Here is a 14,580-nt window from a genome sequence, read left to right as displayed (position 1 = left end):
TTACTGAATAAGACAACTATTACTGTTAAGAAGCTGTGCGGGTCTCTTGACGCAGCGTAACTGATGGCGCGCAAATATACGGATATTATAAATCCATTATTTGAGAATAAGAGCGCTTAGTGACTTGCCACAGACTTTACACATAATTTCAAATCCTTACAAAACTTATGTCTCTGACAGCCCCCGCAAAATGATGAATGATTAAAGTTTACCATCTACTACATTTTCACTGTTCATGGAGTAAAACTTTAGCATCAGACATGATGTTTTAATTTAGTACTTCTTTACTACTAACTCTATTCGCAGTGCATTTAGCAGACAGTATCCACATATACCACTGGATGTAACTGCAAAATTATATCGTTGTATGACACGTAGTTCGGTAAATATGACGTCATAAACATTGTGGTGCGCGAAAAACTTGCTTTTGCTTAAAAGTGCACCATAATGAGAGCACTTGGCGATTTACAGCAAACTTTAGATATAACTTCAAACCTTTTACAAACTTTTTCTCGCTTACATGCTTAAAGTCAAATATTTAGCACCTTAACTGAACTGCAATCGTACGGCTAAAGCTGTTCGATTATTTAAAGAATCAGGTGTTTACTTGTGCTACACTGATCGATATCGGGAGGATCAGAACTGATTGCGTATGGTTTTTTCTTCTATGAGGCCTTATAAAAACTTGCTAAGTGCTGATTTTAAATATGGCGTTGTTGAGTTCTAGAGGTACCTTCTAGAAAGCTGTATTTGTAGGTGGCGAAACATACAAGGGTAAACAAAGAGTTTTAATCATCATCTCGAAAAATGAAAGTTACGCAATTATGTTTCTGTTTGTGTGCAGGCACATGTCTGAAGACCAGATGAAAATTGAAATCCCAGCTCCACAGCACGGCGCTGGAGTAGCCAAAATAAAATGGCGCAACCCGTTGATAGCGGGCTCGGTAAATCAGACGGTTGAAGATGAAATCTGGATAGGACTGACATAGTTATAGCATTTCCGTTGCTGCCATAGGCGAATTACCTCATGATGCTTCATTTTAAAGAATGGCTGCGTCTTTTATTTTTGCTCCTCTAGCGTGCTGAAGTACAGGGGCACGATGTTTCAATGAGCAGCACTACTGCAGGCCTGTACTTGCAAACAAGACAAAGATTAAATGCGTAACTTTATTTTTTCGAGGTGATAATTAAAACTTTATGACCGTGCATCGTATGAATACGTCAGAAAGTGTACAACGCCTGCGCAATCACACAAGACCCCTATAAACGATTTTTTTATGATATGAAAAACTATCAGAGTTTCTCTTTACAGTGGCATTTACACGAACTCTGTAATTCGATCTCAGTACGTCTCCCAGTGTTCCTGGATCATTTGTAAACTTTGTTAAAAGAAATACATGAACGCCCGTGATGGCTTAGCTGCTTCTGGCATTTTGTACTTTCAAAACGTGACGGGAAAGACATCGAATCTGGTCATCAATCTCAAAGTGGGTGTGAACATTACAGGGCGTTACAAATCGTGGAATCTATACAGGGCGGCTCAGGACGAACGGTCAATATTTAGGGTTATGACAAGAACGATCATTCGAAGCAAAAATTTCTAGTAAACATGGGCACTAAAATTCATGCCTTGGGAGTTATGAGCGCTCTTTCGTCTTCGATACTGTGCAACAAATCTCTTATACTGCAAGCTTCTTGCTTTATATATTTTGGGAGGAGGTAGTAGGGGCCAAAACAAGAAAAAATTGTCTAGTAAACATGGACTCTAAAATACATATCTTAACAGCTATGAGCACTTGTTCAGTACTGTGTTTTACAGTAGCGAAGATGAACAAGTGTTCATAGCTGTTAAGGTAGGCACTTTAGAGCCCATGTTTATTGGAAAAATATTGTCTTATTTTGATCCATACTACCACCTCTCAAAATTTGGAAAGCAAAGTGTTGTGACCAGGCGAAGCTACAATCATCCAGCCACAACTGCGAGTTCTTTGGCCACTCTGGAAACACATGGAATATTAGTTAATCTTATTACATAAATGAATAAAAGGTTTACTGAACTTTGACACTCTTCTTGACCACAGGAGCTCTGAATAATTCACAACTGTTATGGACTAGCCATGCATTGGTCCAGTACTATGATGGTGACTACTGTAGCTGAGGTCTCGAACTGGGCGAGGTCTGGCTAGCTCGACACATACATTGACCTCAACGTGAGGGTGCAGCTGTGCTGAGGGGAGACGTGGTCTACACGAATAGCGAGTCCTCACTAATGTCTGTGGTATCGATTCGCGTTGCCAACTTTGGTGTGGCAATGAGATCTCTGTACAATACCACAAAAAGAGCTTTGCAGGAGAAAAGATCGAAGATGAAGAAGTGCTCATAGCTTTTGACGTACGCATTTTAGAGCCCACATTTACTAGACATTTTTGCCTCAAGTGATCGTTCCTATCACACGGCTGTACATTGATCATTTCTCCTCAGACACCCGTGTACATCAGCTTTCTTCAGTTCGGAATTCAGACCTCCCTACCAATTACAGGCCTTGAAAAAAATATTATGCTGTGTATGACAGACCTCCCTACCAATTACAGGCCTTGAAAAAAAATGTTATGTTGTGTATGAAGTTCCTGAAAAATACTCTAAACCAGTGGTTCCCAACAGGTGGTCCGCGGACCCCCAAGGGTATATATTTCGTATGATGACAGATTTTTTTTGTTTTGGCCGCTTCCTGCATGAGCAGGGCTTTAACGAACGCTAACTTCCTGTGTCTAGCGTCTTCCTAGAGCCAACTGACACTAGCACACTCTAGCGCAAAACTAGAATTAGGTAGAGGCAAATAGTTCTGCTGTAAGCCGTTAGACTGCGCGCGCTGCCTCTTTGTAGGTGACAACTGACAGTTACTTTACACAGAAACTCGCATTTCAGACGACAATCGGCCATTGTTAATTTATTGCCAGAGCTTTCACAGACCGTGTTGTTTACATATTCAATATTCTGTATTAAAACAGTAGTGTTTATAAAGCGTTGTTTTCGCGGAAGCTACAGTTCGCATAGTTAAAAATGGACCAATACACTCAGTTTTAATTTTGTCCTGTCATTTTCAGTTCATGCTCAATATGTAGTTTTTTAAGGAGTTTGTTATACTAAACATCCAGATTTGAAGACAAGGATTTTGAGCAATAATCAAAAATTTAACAATAACAATGATGGCTAAATTTATAAAGTTTTAAGCTCAATTTGTTCATTAATGAGTATGTCAACGTTTTTTCTAAGTACCAAAAATAGAAAACGTATAAAAAGACTCTTAATTCGGCTTTTTTAAGTACTTGATACTGTGATATGACAAGGTACTAATCATGGTCTATGAGGGGGTCCTCGAGAAAATTTTGTTGGGAACCCCTGCTCTAAACTATTAGGGAGCGAAATCCGAACGTTAGACTCCTAATACGAACAAAGTAAACTACACAGCCATTAATCATAAATTAAATTATTTTTATTTGGTTAGGCGAGTAGTTAAAATAGGTCTTGGATTGCTTCATTTGTTGCCAATCGCGCTGAGTAACACATCGTACAGTCTGATCATGAGAAAGTGTCTTGAAGGACACCCACAGTAGCGAGCGAGGGTGGGACAAACGACGCAAGCCATTTGGTATGCACATACTGCTTGCATGCGAGCGAAAGTGAGACAAGCCGCCCCTAACGGAGACTAGCAACGGATACTGCATTCCCCAAGTGATAGCAGCTCTAGCCGCTTGATTCTGTTGGTGACAGAAGACTATCGAATCATACACTGAGACATGCGCACCGTAACATGCAAGGGGACGTTCTAAATACGGAAAAGATAAATAAGTACTCGTTTATACAAGGTGGGTAAGAAAAACGCCGATGACATTTGTACGATTTCCGAGACGGAAAACGTATCTTTCTAATAGGGCTCCCTGTCGGGCTATGCAAGATTCGGCGCTATGGTGTCGAAGTTTGAGAACGGTTGTGTCAAAGCTTTTTCGTGTTGTGCTAGATATTATAATATGTTATGTAACCTATTAACCATCAGTCACTATGTTTCCATCGATATAGCTTCCGAAAGACGAAACTCAAAATTCAGAAACTGTTTTTGGGTGTGTTGGTTTTATGTTTACGCCTGAGGCAGTTAAGTTAGACCCGTCGAACATAAGTTTTCCGATCGTCAACTGCTTTATAGAAATAGCGTCTGGAAATCAGCTGTTCCGATTTTGTGATTCAGTCGGCTCAGTGGTTGTTTCTGTTCAATTAAATATTAGACGTAGGCAGCTTCATCCTCAGTCAAGTCTTTCTACTTCTCCTTCACTGCACAAAAAGTCGCTCCGTCCAGATTAGTCGAAAATTTTTAAAACGAGACATAACCTCATTACCCAAACACGTTCCAAAGACGGTTGCGCGTTTACATGGGAGCACGAGTCACTGAAGATACAATGTTGTCTAACCGACAACAATGACCAGGAGATTCACAAAGTCACAAATGAGACATTATTCTGGAAAAGACTAAACACGTGCTTGAAACATTATGTACACCGGTGTGCAAAACGTTAAGGACGAAAGAAACTTTGGCATGATGTGTCACTGCCAAGAAACATACTTATAGCTCGATGAAACCACACATAGAAAGAAAAACTACTGTATGGTACAGAAGGTAACTGAAAGAAATACGCAGTGAGACGAATAGAAAGGACGCTTTCAAAGCGAAGCATTTTCCTGGTCAACTTAGTGCATGCGCATGAATTTCCAATAGGCCAACTACGCATGTCCATTTGTGCATGCGTAATTTCCCGGAAATGGAGGCCGTGCTTTAAGCGCATTGCTTCCCGTCTTCTGTGGGAATCTTCGCTCTTTTTAGCAGGCGACAGGCAGCTGGGGCCCATGTGTATTTCGTTTTGTAGAGTGCTGTGAAGGGATTTATGTGCGATAATGTCTACTGATTCAGAGAAGACACGCTTAAATTTGTAGATCATTACAGACAACGAAAAGTAGTGTGGAATGAAGCTTCTAAAGATTGTGGGGATAAAAATTTGAGATTTGGTACCCTGAGCGTCAAGTATTAAATAAAAAGTCTTCGATCATATTAATGTAAAGAATAAGATACCATAAGTTTGTAAATGTGAAAAACACACACGAATAAGCCAGAAATTTATGAAAAATGCATATGAAAACTGTGTGACAAGGAGCCTGACATCTGAACAAAAGAAATGATGGAGTATCCGTAGCTCGTCAACAAATTATTAGAAATGGAAATGAAAGAAATTGATGATGCAAAAAACCACAAAATTGGAAAACACAACCTCCGTTCAAGTGAATTGTAGCGTCTACGAAATTTTTAGATTTGTCGCGCCCTACAGGTATAATCTTTCATGGTTAAAATTGTGTAAACAACTTTATTTATAAAATAAAATACAAATGACCCTTTGAAAGTTAATTAACCTATTCGTAATGACTAGAAACCTCCTTTAAATATTTCTCATTGTCAATAATAATCACTGAAAAGCTTTGATCTGAAATGCGAAATACGTAGTTCAAACTGGTATGTAGGTCACCCGTTACTAGCTAACGAAATGTTATTGCCAGCCTTGTCGCTGCTGTTTCCCAAGCAGGAAATCTGTAATCTTGTTGTGACCTCCTAAAAACTGGAAACAAAACGTTGTCGTTTTGTCGTTACTGTATATTAGAAACCTCTGTTATTTACACAGTTCTTTACTACAGCCTATTTCGCATTTTCTTTTTCTGTCACCGTCTTTTTGTTTACTAAGAACCATGTCCCGCCTTTAGTAACGTCCAGGGGACGTACGAAATCGCTATAACTTTAGTACAATTATTGTATTTGAATAAAAGTGTCTTTTCTCTTCGTCACGTTACGTATTTCTTTCTGTTACTTTTGTACTATATTGTAGCAGTTTCAATGAACTATGTTACTTGGCAGTGCCGAATCATGTGAAATTTACTTTCGTCCTTATGCTTTGTACACCAGTGTATTAAAACTGAGTACCAACCCGGGAGGAAGGCTTTGTAATCTCAGTCATGCAAGAATGCCTCATGCTCGAATTTTCAATCTGCTTCTTCCTCCCTTTCATCCTGCCACAGTATTTATGCTATACTGAAAACAAGAGAAAAAAACTGCACGGGCTAGGATGGCTCAGTTGTTACCAGTGTCAATGCTACAGACTGAGTGTTGGAATTACAAGTGTGGCAGAAAGTAATGGACGACAGAACTATAAATCTGCTTGGACTGACTATTTCACACAGTAAGATATTGATTAGCAGTAGAAGTAAGAATAATGAAACGTTATACATCAAAATGGGTAAGATTAGATGAAAGAAGTGAAGAAAATGTGACGTTTGTAGGAGGAAAAGTCACAGAGAATGGCTGAAGCATCGTTGGAAGAAATAATTATGTAAAACCAGACCATCACGAATAAACAACACCCGCAATGTTAGGAGAAATTAACTAGTGCCAAACATTGATCTAAGACTGAGGTAAACTTTAACAATACTATTGGTTCGGCGAACAAAACTCCGTCTTACATGTTGTGTCTTCAGTCAAAAGACTGGTTCGATGCAGTTCTCCATGCTACTCTATCCTGTGCAAGTCTCTTCATCTCCGAATAACTACTTCAACCTACATCCTTCTGAATCTGCTTACGGTATTCATCTCTTGATCTCCCTCTACGATTTGTACCCCACACACTTCCCTCAAATACTAAAATGGTCCGGCAGGGGTGCCGAGCGGTTCTAGGCACTACAGTCTGGAACCGCGCGACCGCTACGGTCACAAGTTCGAATCCTGCCTCGGGCATGGCTGTGTGTGTTGTCCTTAGGTTAGTTAGGCTTAAGTAGGTCTAAGTTCTAGGGGACTGATGACATCAGAAGTTAAGTCCCACAGTGCTCAGAGCCATTTGAACTAAAATGGTGATCGCTTGATGTCTCAGAATGTGTCCTACAAACCAGTCACTTCTTTTGTTCAAGTTGTGCCACACATTTATTGTCTCCCAAGTTCTATTCAGTATCTCCTCATTAGTTACGGGATCTACCCATCTAATCTTCAACATTGTTCTGTAGCACCAGTTTTCGAAAGCTTCCACTTTCTTCTTTTCTAAACTATTTATCGTCCATGTTTCACTTCCATACCTGGCTACACTCCAGACAAATACCTTCAGAAAGAACTTCCTGCCAAATCTATATTCGATGCTAACAAATTACTCTTCTTCAGAAACGCTTTTTTTGCCATTGCCAGTCCACGTTTTGTATCCTCCCTACTTCGGTCGTCATCAGTTACTTTGCTGCCCAAGCAGCAAAACTCATCCACTACTTTAAGTGCCTCGCTTCTTAATCCGATTCCCTTAGCATTACCTGATTTAATACGACTCATTCCATTGTCCTTGTTTCGCTTTTGTTGATGTCATCGTATATCCTCGTGTCAAGACACTGTCCATTCCGTTCAACTGCTCTTCCAAGTCCTTTGCTGTCTCTGGCAGAATTACAATGTCATTGACAAAACTAATTTTTTTTAAATTTCTACTCCAAATTTTTCTTTCGCTTCCTTTACTTCTTGCTCAATGCACAGACCGTATAACATAGGGGATAGGCCACAACCCTGTCTCACTCCCTTCTCAGCCACCGCTTCCCTTTCATGCCCCTCGACCATTATAACTGCCGTCTTGCTTCTATACAAGTTGTAAATAGCCTTTCCCTCCCTGTATTTTACCACTGCCACCTTCAGAATTTGAAAGGGAGTATTCCAGTCAACATTATTAAAAGCTTTCTCTAAGTCTACAAATGCTATAAATGTAGCTTGGTCTTTCCTTAGCCTACCTTCAAAGATAAGTCGTAGAGTCAGTACTGCCTCGCGTGTTTCTGCGTTTTTGCGAAATCCAAACTGATCTTCCTCGAGGTCGTCTTCTAACAGTTTTTCCATTCTTCTACAAAGAACTGCTTTCTTTAGAACTTGAATTATTACGTTCTTCTTGAAGTCTAAGGGTATTTAGCCTATCTCATACATCTTGCACACCAGATGGAAGAGTCTTATCATGGCTGGCTCTTCTGACGCCGTCAGTAAGTAGTTTTGACGGAATATCGTCTACTCTTGGGACCTTGTTTCGAGTCTGTGGCTAGTGTTAACGCTTAGAAGAGATATAAGGTTGTTTTGTTGCACAAAATACGAAACAAAACACAAAGTAGAATTAACAAGGAAAGGAGATTGTGGGATACTGTATCATAGGACGCGTCTTAAGGACAGACACTTTAATGACAGAGGGAGCAGCGAATAACAAAAATTATGGAAGAATTGAAAGATTGGAAAATTTCGTCCTTATGCTGTTGTAAATTAATACAAATATTTGTAAACTATTAATTAGTCCGCTGTTTCTCCAGTAGTATCTACTGTGTTAGTGGTGACTGATGACACTGGCGGTAGTAAATATAACAAGATGAAGAAACTAGAAAAGTTATGACAGAAAGCGTCTGCTGCATCAAGCTAACTGAAAAACAACAGCAGAACCGCCATTTTCCTGATATGTGATTAGAAAGTTAACCACTGCTAAATGTAGGTGACGAGATGGTGTTGAAAACTACCACGCTCAGATTTATCGTTATGTTCTACTTCTTTCCTTCCAGAATGAAAATTCTGCGTGAGCTAATAAGTTATCGTCCCTAATATTTTCATGAACCACCATTAATCACTCGACAGACACTGCTGGATCATGTCCTCCCCTGGTTTTCCCCTTTCCAGGTGGTACGGTCTTTTGCTAAATGCATCCGCTGTGCTATTGCATTTTTCTGATGCCGTCTGTCCACCTTCCACTACGTCGAAGTTTCTGTCCCATCTTCTCTCTGCGGATCCAGCAAAGAACTTTCTTGATTCATTCGCCTGGCTAAATGTCCTGCCTACCTCCGTATCCTTTCCATGACATTCATAATTACGTCTCCAACTCCAATATATTCCCTATTGGACTGTTTATCTCCCAGTATCTCCTAGTGACCACCATCACAGACCTCACCTTCCCTTACTGAACCATTTTCAGTTTTTGAATGACATTTGCACTGTAAGCCCCCGTTCGCTGCCATGTGTCAAAAGTGGTTGTATCTTCTCAGTTTCAGACGGGAGTTTAGTATTAAAAACTCTGTTTTCCTAATTAGTCCAGTCCATTTTCATTCTAATGTTTAATTGTTTTCCTGTCCATCCAGTTATTGTCTTTAGCCGCCCTAGTTACCGTGTTAATTAGTATAATTTTCCTTTTAGATGTATTCCTAGGACATTAATTTATTTTTATTGCAACTGAGTTAGAGGTCTTAGGTTTTTCAAATTCGCTCTATTAAATTCTTCCATTGATTGTTGCAGTTTATCTTCAGTAGAGAGAAGCAGTTATGTTCTAATAACATAACACACGTGTTTAAAATGAAATAGGGTTTCATCGAAACCAAAAAAGTGCACAAACTGACCAACGGATGGTGCTTCATATGATAGACAAGCAATTAACAGTTATAACAACTGATGTTTAGCAAAGACGACGTTCTTTTTAAGACATCCTCAGTATATCGGCCGTCATTCATCAACAATACCTGTAGCTGAGGAGCAATGTTGTGAACAGCACTGTACGGCATGCCAGTGGGTATGCCGTCGAATGTTGTTTCTCAGCATCCTTAATGAAGTCGGAAGTCGGACGATCACGGTAGGCTTGCGACTTCAGGCAACCCCGCAACCATAACCACACGGATTGATATCTGAGAACCTGGGAGGTCAAGCGTGACAAAAGTGGAGGCTCAGCAACAGATCCTCACCAAACGAAGTGCGCAAGAGGTCTTTTACTGGTGTAGCAATATGGGGTGGAGCGCCGTCGTGCATATGTACACATAGGTACAACATGTCGGCGTACGTTGCACCCATAACGCCGACAATCTGAAAGGTAGTACCCCACAGTGCCAGTTTTCGCACTCGTTTTTGGTTTCAATAAAATTCCATGTCATTTCAGGCATGTATGTCAATGTTTAATTCTCTATCTACATTATTCGATGAATTAGAGCGTTTTCAAACGTTAAAGGACTTTTGGATCACCTTGCATCTCTTCTTCGTTTTCTCTATTTAAGGATCTGAAAACTCCATCTGGAGTTACAGAGAGTAGCTTTGGTAATATGGAGTCCCCTTGCTCCTCGCAATCATCATTTCCGCATTTCTCACTATTCCAACGAAATTTTGTCTGACATAAAGTATATTCCGATGAGTCAAAACATTTTGACTACCTGCTTAATAGCGTGTTGGTCCGCCTTTGGAAAGCTAAAAAGCAGTGAATCTGCGTGGCATGGATTTCACAAATCCTTAGTAGGTTTCCAGAAATATGTGGCACCAGATGTCTTATGCGTAGTTCACGATATTTCCATAAATTACGGACCGGTGCTTTGTGGAGGCAGGGCTGGTGCCCGATAGCGTTACAGATGCGTTCCTTCGGGTTCACATCAAGCGATGTTGGTGTCCAAGACGTCATCTTCCTCGAACAAGATTCTGGCCGCCGCCGCTAGTGAAGATATAAAGCATGAAATGATGCAGGCTCAAAATGGTCCAAATGGCTCTGAGCACTATGGGACTTAACTGCTGAGGTCATCAGTCCCCTAGAACTTAGAACTACTTAAACCTAACTAACCTAAGGACATCACACATATCCATGCCCGTGGCAGGATTCGAACCTGCGACCGTAGCGGTCGCGCGGCTCCAGACTGTAGCGCCTAGAACCGCTCGGCCACTCCGGCCGACAATGATGTAAGCAATCAACAATAAAGTTCACGCTACCCACTGCTCTCATGATGCCCTCGATTATTACCACAAGTCCCATGGAAGCTCAGTTGAGTGCCCCGATTAGCAAAATGCGGCCCCCGTCGGCCTACATCCGTTGAACGGCGCACGTTTCGAGTGTGGATGACCTTGCATCCCGACAATACTATCGTCCCGTTGCAACAAGAAAAGTGATTCATCGGACTAGGCGCCACGTTTCCATTGATACATCAGCCAATCTCGTACACTGGCCAATCTCGATGAGCCCATGCCCAATGAAAAAGTAATTGACGATTTTGTTGGGACAAAACGGGAAGACCTAAGGGTCATATTCTGTGGAGCGTCATGTTCAGTAAGACGTGCATGAACCAGCAAGGTACTAGTTGAACAGTGGATTGTTAAACACCTGTTCCTGCAGCAGCATTGTACTGTGTCGTCGGATCTGCCACTGGTCGCCGCCTATCCTGGTTCACAGAGTTGGCAAGCGCTGGACCCGCACGTTCTGTGATGAGGACTGGACGTCCAAATCTTTGTCATCTACTGGCAGTTTCAGTTTAACTACAGGATGGTCATAATCAAACTTGGGGCGTAGATCGAAAACTATTTACCGTATGGGCACCAAACTTTATAGGAATGTTGTTCAGACTGTGCGCTGCAGTATTCGCGTTGTTAGTAGTGTTAGTGTCATGACTTACCGTTAGACATGGGTACCGGTACTTCGACATAGGGTTGGAACACAAGCATCAGATTGCATTACAGCTACATACAGTCAATATGGGTCTGGACAAGGGGAGCGCGGCTTTACTCATAAAGCTCTTGTACCAAAAGAACAGCATTGCTGCTGCTTTTCGCGAATATCGACGCGTTAAAGGAATATGCCAATTGCGCCACGAATTGTTGAAAACGTTACTGTTCCCATGGCCGAGAATGCTGGACGCAATTTGCGATCTTGATGCAGTGCAGGGACTATGTCACGACAGCTGAACATTCCATGGTCCATAGTTCTAAAAGTGCGGCGAACAGTTGTGAAATGGTATCTGTAGTGCAGTCCAAAGCTCTCGTGGAGATAGTCGTCACATTGAGCAACGATTGCAACCTGAAACGCAATCATGGCACGGATAAATGTTACCCTCCCCGTCACCGTATATCTGCGCTTGTGTAATTCCTTTTCTGATTTGCAAGTGGCCCATAGTTATTTATTCATTTCTGTAAGCGCCTTATTCTTTGGAGAGGTAAAAATTAATATTTTTAATGTCGTTAATGTCGAATGTCTGGTACATTAAGGTAATGAGGCAGACGGATCTATCGTTCTTATCCCCTTAATTCTGAAGTAGAACATTACCGCACGTTTTGGTTTTTAGTAATTGTTTCACTCCACGATATACGGTAAATATTTTTATAAGTATCTTTAGTACTACTGCTTGTATGATTTTATTCATATTTGTTGGAAATATAGCATCTGTCATAATCTGACAGTGCTTTCCTTTTCTCCCTACTTCAAATAGTTTTATATACACTATGTGATCAAAAGTATCCGGGCACCCTCAAAAACATACATTTTTCATATTAGATGCATTGTGCTGCCACCTACTGCCAGGTACTCCATATCAACGACCTCAGCAGTCAATAGACATCGTGAGAGAGCAGAATGGGGCCCTCCGCGGAAGTCAAGGACTTCGAACGTGGCCAGGTGACCGGGTGTCACTTGTGTCATACGTCTGTACGGGAGATTTCCACACTCCTAAACATCCCTAAGTCCACTGTTTCCGATGTCACAGTGAAGTGGAAACGTTAAGGGATACGTACAGCACAAAAGCGTACAGGCCGACCTCATCTGTTGGCTGACAGAAACCGCCAACAGTTGAAGAGGGTCATAATGTGTAATAGGCAGACATCTATCCAGACCGAAACTTCCTGGCAGATTAAAACTGTGTGCCGGACCGAGACTCGAACTCGAGACCTTTGCCTTTCGCGGGCAAGTGCTCTACCAACCGAGCTACCCAAGCACGACTCACGCCCCGTCTTCACAGCTTTAATTCCACCAGTTCCTCGTCTCCTACCTTCCAAACTTCGCAGAAGCTCTCCTGCATACCTTGCAGAACTAGGTACTGGCGGAATTAAAGCTGTGAGGACGGGGCGTGAGTCGTGCTTGGGTAGCTCATTTGGTAGAGCACTTGCCCGCGAAAGGCAAAGGTCCTGAGTTCGAGTCTCGGTCCGGCACACAGTTTAATCTACCAGGAAGTTTCATATCAACGCACACTCTGCTGTAGAGTGAAAATTTCATTCTGGAAACATCCCCTGGGCTGTGGCTAGGCCATATCTCCGCAATATCCTTTCTTCCAGGAGTGCTATTTCTGGCCGGCCGAAGTGGCCGTGCGGTTAAAGGCGCTGCAGTCTGGGACCGCAAGACCGCTACGGTCGCAGGTTCGAATCCTGCCTCGGGCATGGATGTTTGTGATGTCCTTAGGTTAGTTAGGTTTAACTAGTTCTCAGTTCTAGGGGACTAATGACCTCAGAAGTTGAGTCCCATAGTGCTCAGAGCCATTTGAACCATTTTTTTGCTATTTCTGCAAGGTATGCAGGAGAGCTTCTGCGAAGTTTGGAAGGTAGGAGACGAGGAACTGGTGGAATTAAAGCTATGAGGACGGGGTGTGAGTCGTGCTTGGGTAGCTCAGTTGGTAGTGCAACTGCCCGCGAAAGGCGTAGGTCCCGAGTTCGAGTCTCGATCCGGCACACAGTTTCAATCTGCCAGGAAGTTTAATATCAGCGCACACTCCGCTGCAGAGTGAAAATTCCAGTCCATCCAGACCATCACACAGGAATTCCAAACTGCATCAGGATCCACTACAAATACTATGACAGTTAGGCGGGAGGTGACAAACTTGGATTTCATAATCGAGCAGCTGCTCATAAGCCACACATCACACCGGTAAATGCCAAACGACGCCTCGCTTGGTGTAAGGAGCATAAACATTGGGCGATTGAACAGTGGAAAAACGGTACACAATGTGGCGATCCGATGGCAGGGTGTGGGTATGGCGAATGCCCGGTGAACGTCATCTGCCAGCGTGTATAGTGTCAACAGTAAAATTCGGAGGCGATGTTATGGTGTGGTCGTGTTTTTCATGGAGGAGCTTACAACCCTTATTGTTTTGAGTGGCACTGGTTCAAATGGTTCAAATGGCTCTGAGCACTATGCGACTTAACTTCTGAGGTCATCAGTCGCCTAGAACTTAGAACTAATTAAACCTAATGACATCACACACATCCATGCCCAAGGCAGGATTCGAACCTGCGACCGTAGCGGTCGCTCGGTTCCAGACTGTAGCGCCTAGAACCACGCGGCCACTCTGGCCGGCTTGAGTGGCACTATCACAGCACAGGTCTGCATTGATGTTTTAAGCACCTTCCTGCTTCCCACTGTTGAAGAGCAATTCAGGGATGGCGATTGCATCTTTCACTGCGCTCGAGCACTTATTCATAATGCACGGCCTGTGGCGGAGTGGTTACACGATAAAAACATTCCTGTAATGGACTGACTTGCACAGAGTCCTGACCTGAATTCTGTAGAACACCTTTGGGATGTTTTGGAACGCTGACTTCGTGCCAGGCCTCACCGACTGACATCGATACCTCTCCCGAGTGCAGCATTCCGAGAAGAATGGGCTGCCATTCCCCAAGAAACCTTCCAGCACCTGATTGAACGTATGCCTGCGAGAGTGGAAGCAGTCGTCAAGGGTAAGGGTGGGCGAACACCATATTGAATTCCAGCATTACCGATGGAGGGCGCC

The 14,580-nt window shown here is 42.4% G+C and overlaps 1 protein-coding gene across 1 annotated transcript in view; it reads right to left on the bottom strand.

Moving 5' to 3' along the window:
- LOC126481135 (adipocyte plasma membrane-associated protein Hemomucin-like) overlaps positions 1–14,580 on the bottom strand; it is a 231,047-nt gene that overhangs the window by 53,268 nt on the left and 163,199 nt on the right. The gene's annotated exons all lie outside the window — the stretch shown is intronic.

The sequence above is a fragment of the Schistocerca serialis genome, chromosome 5 (assembly GCF_023864345.2).
Source record: "Schistocerca serialis cubense isolate TAMUIC-IGC-003099 chromosome 5, iqSchSeri2.2, whole genome shotgun sequence".
Lineage (NCBI taxonomy): Eukaryota > Metazoa > Arthropoda > Insecta > Orthoptera > Acrididae > Schistocerca > Schistocerca serialis.
The sequence above is the reverse complement of the archived record's forward strand: the minus strand, read 5'-3'. Positions and strand labels throughout refer to the sequence as shown.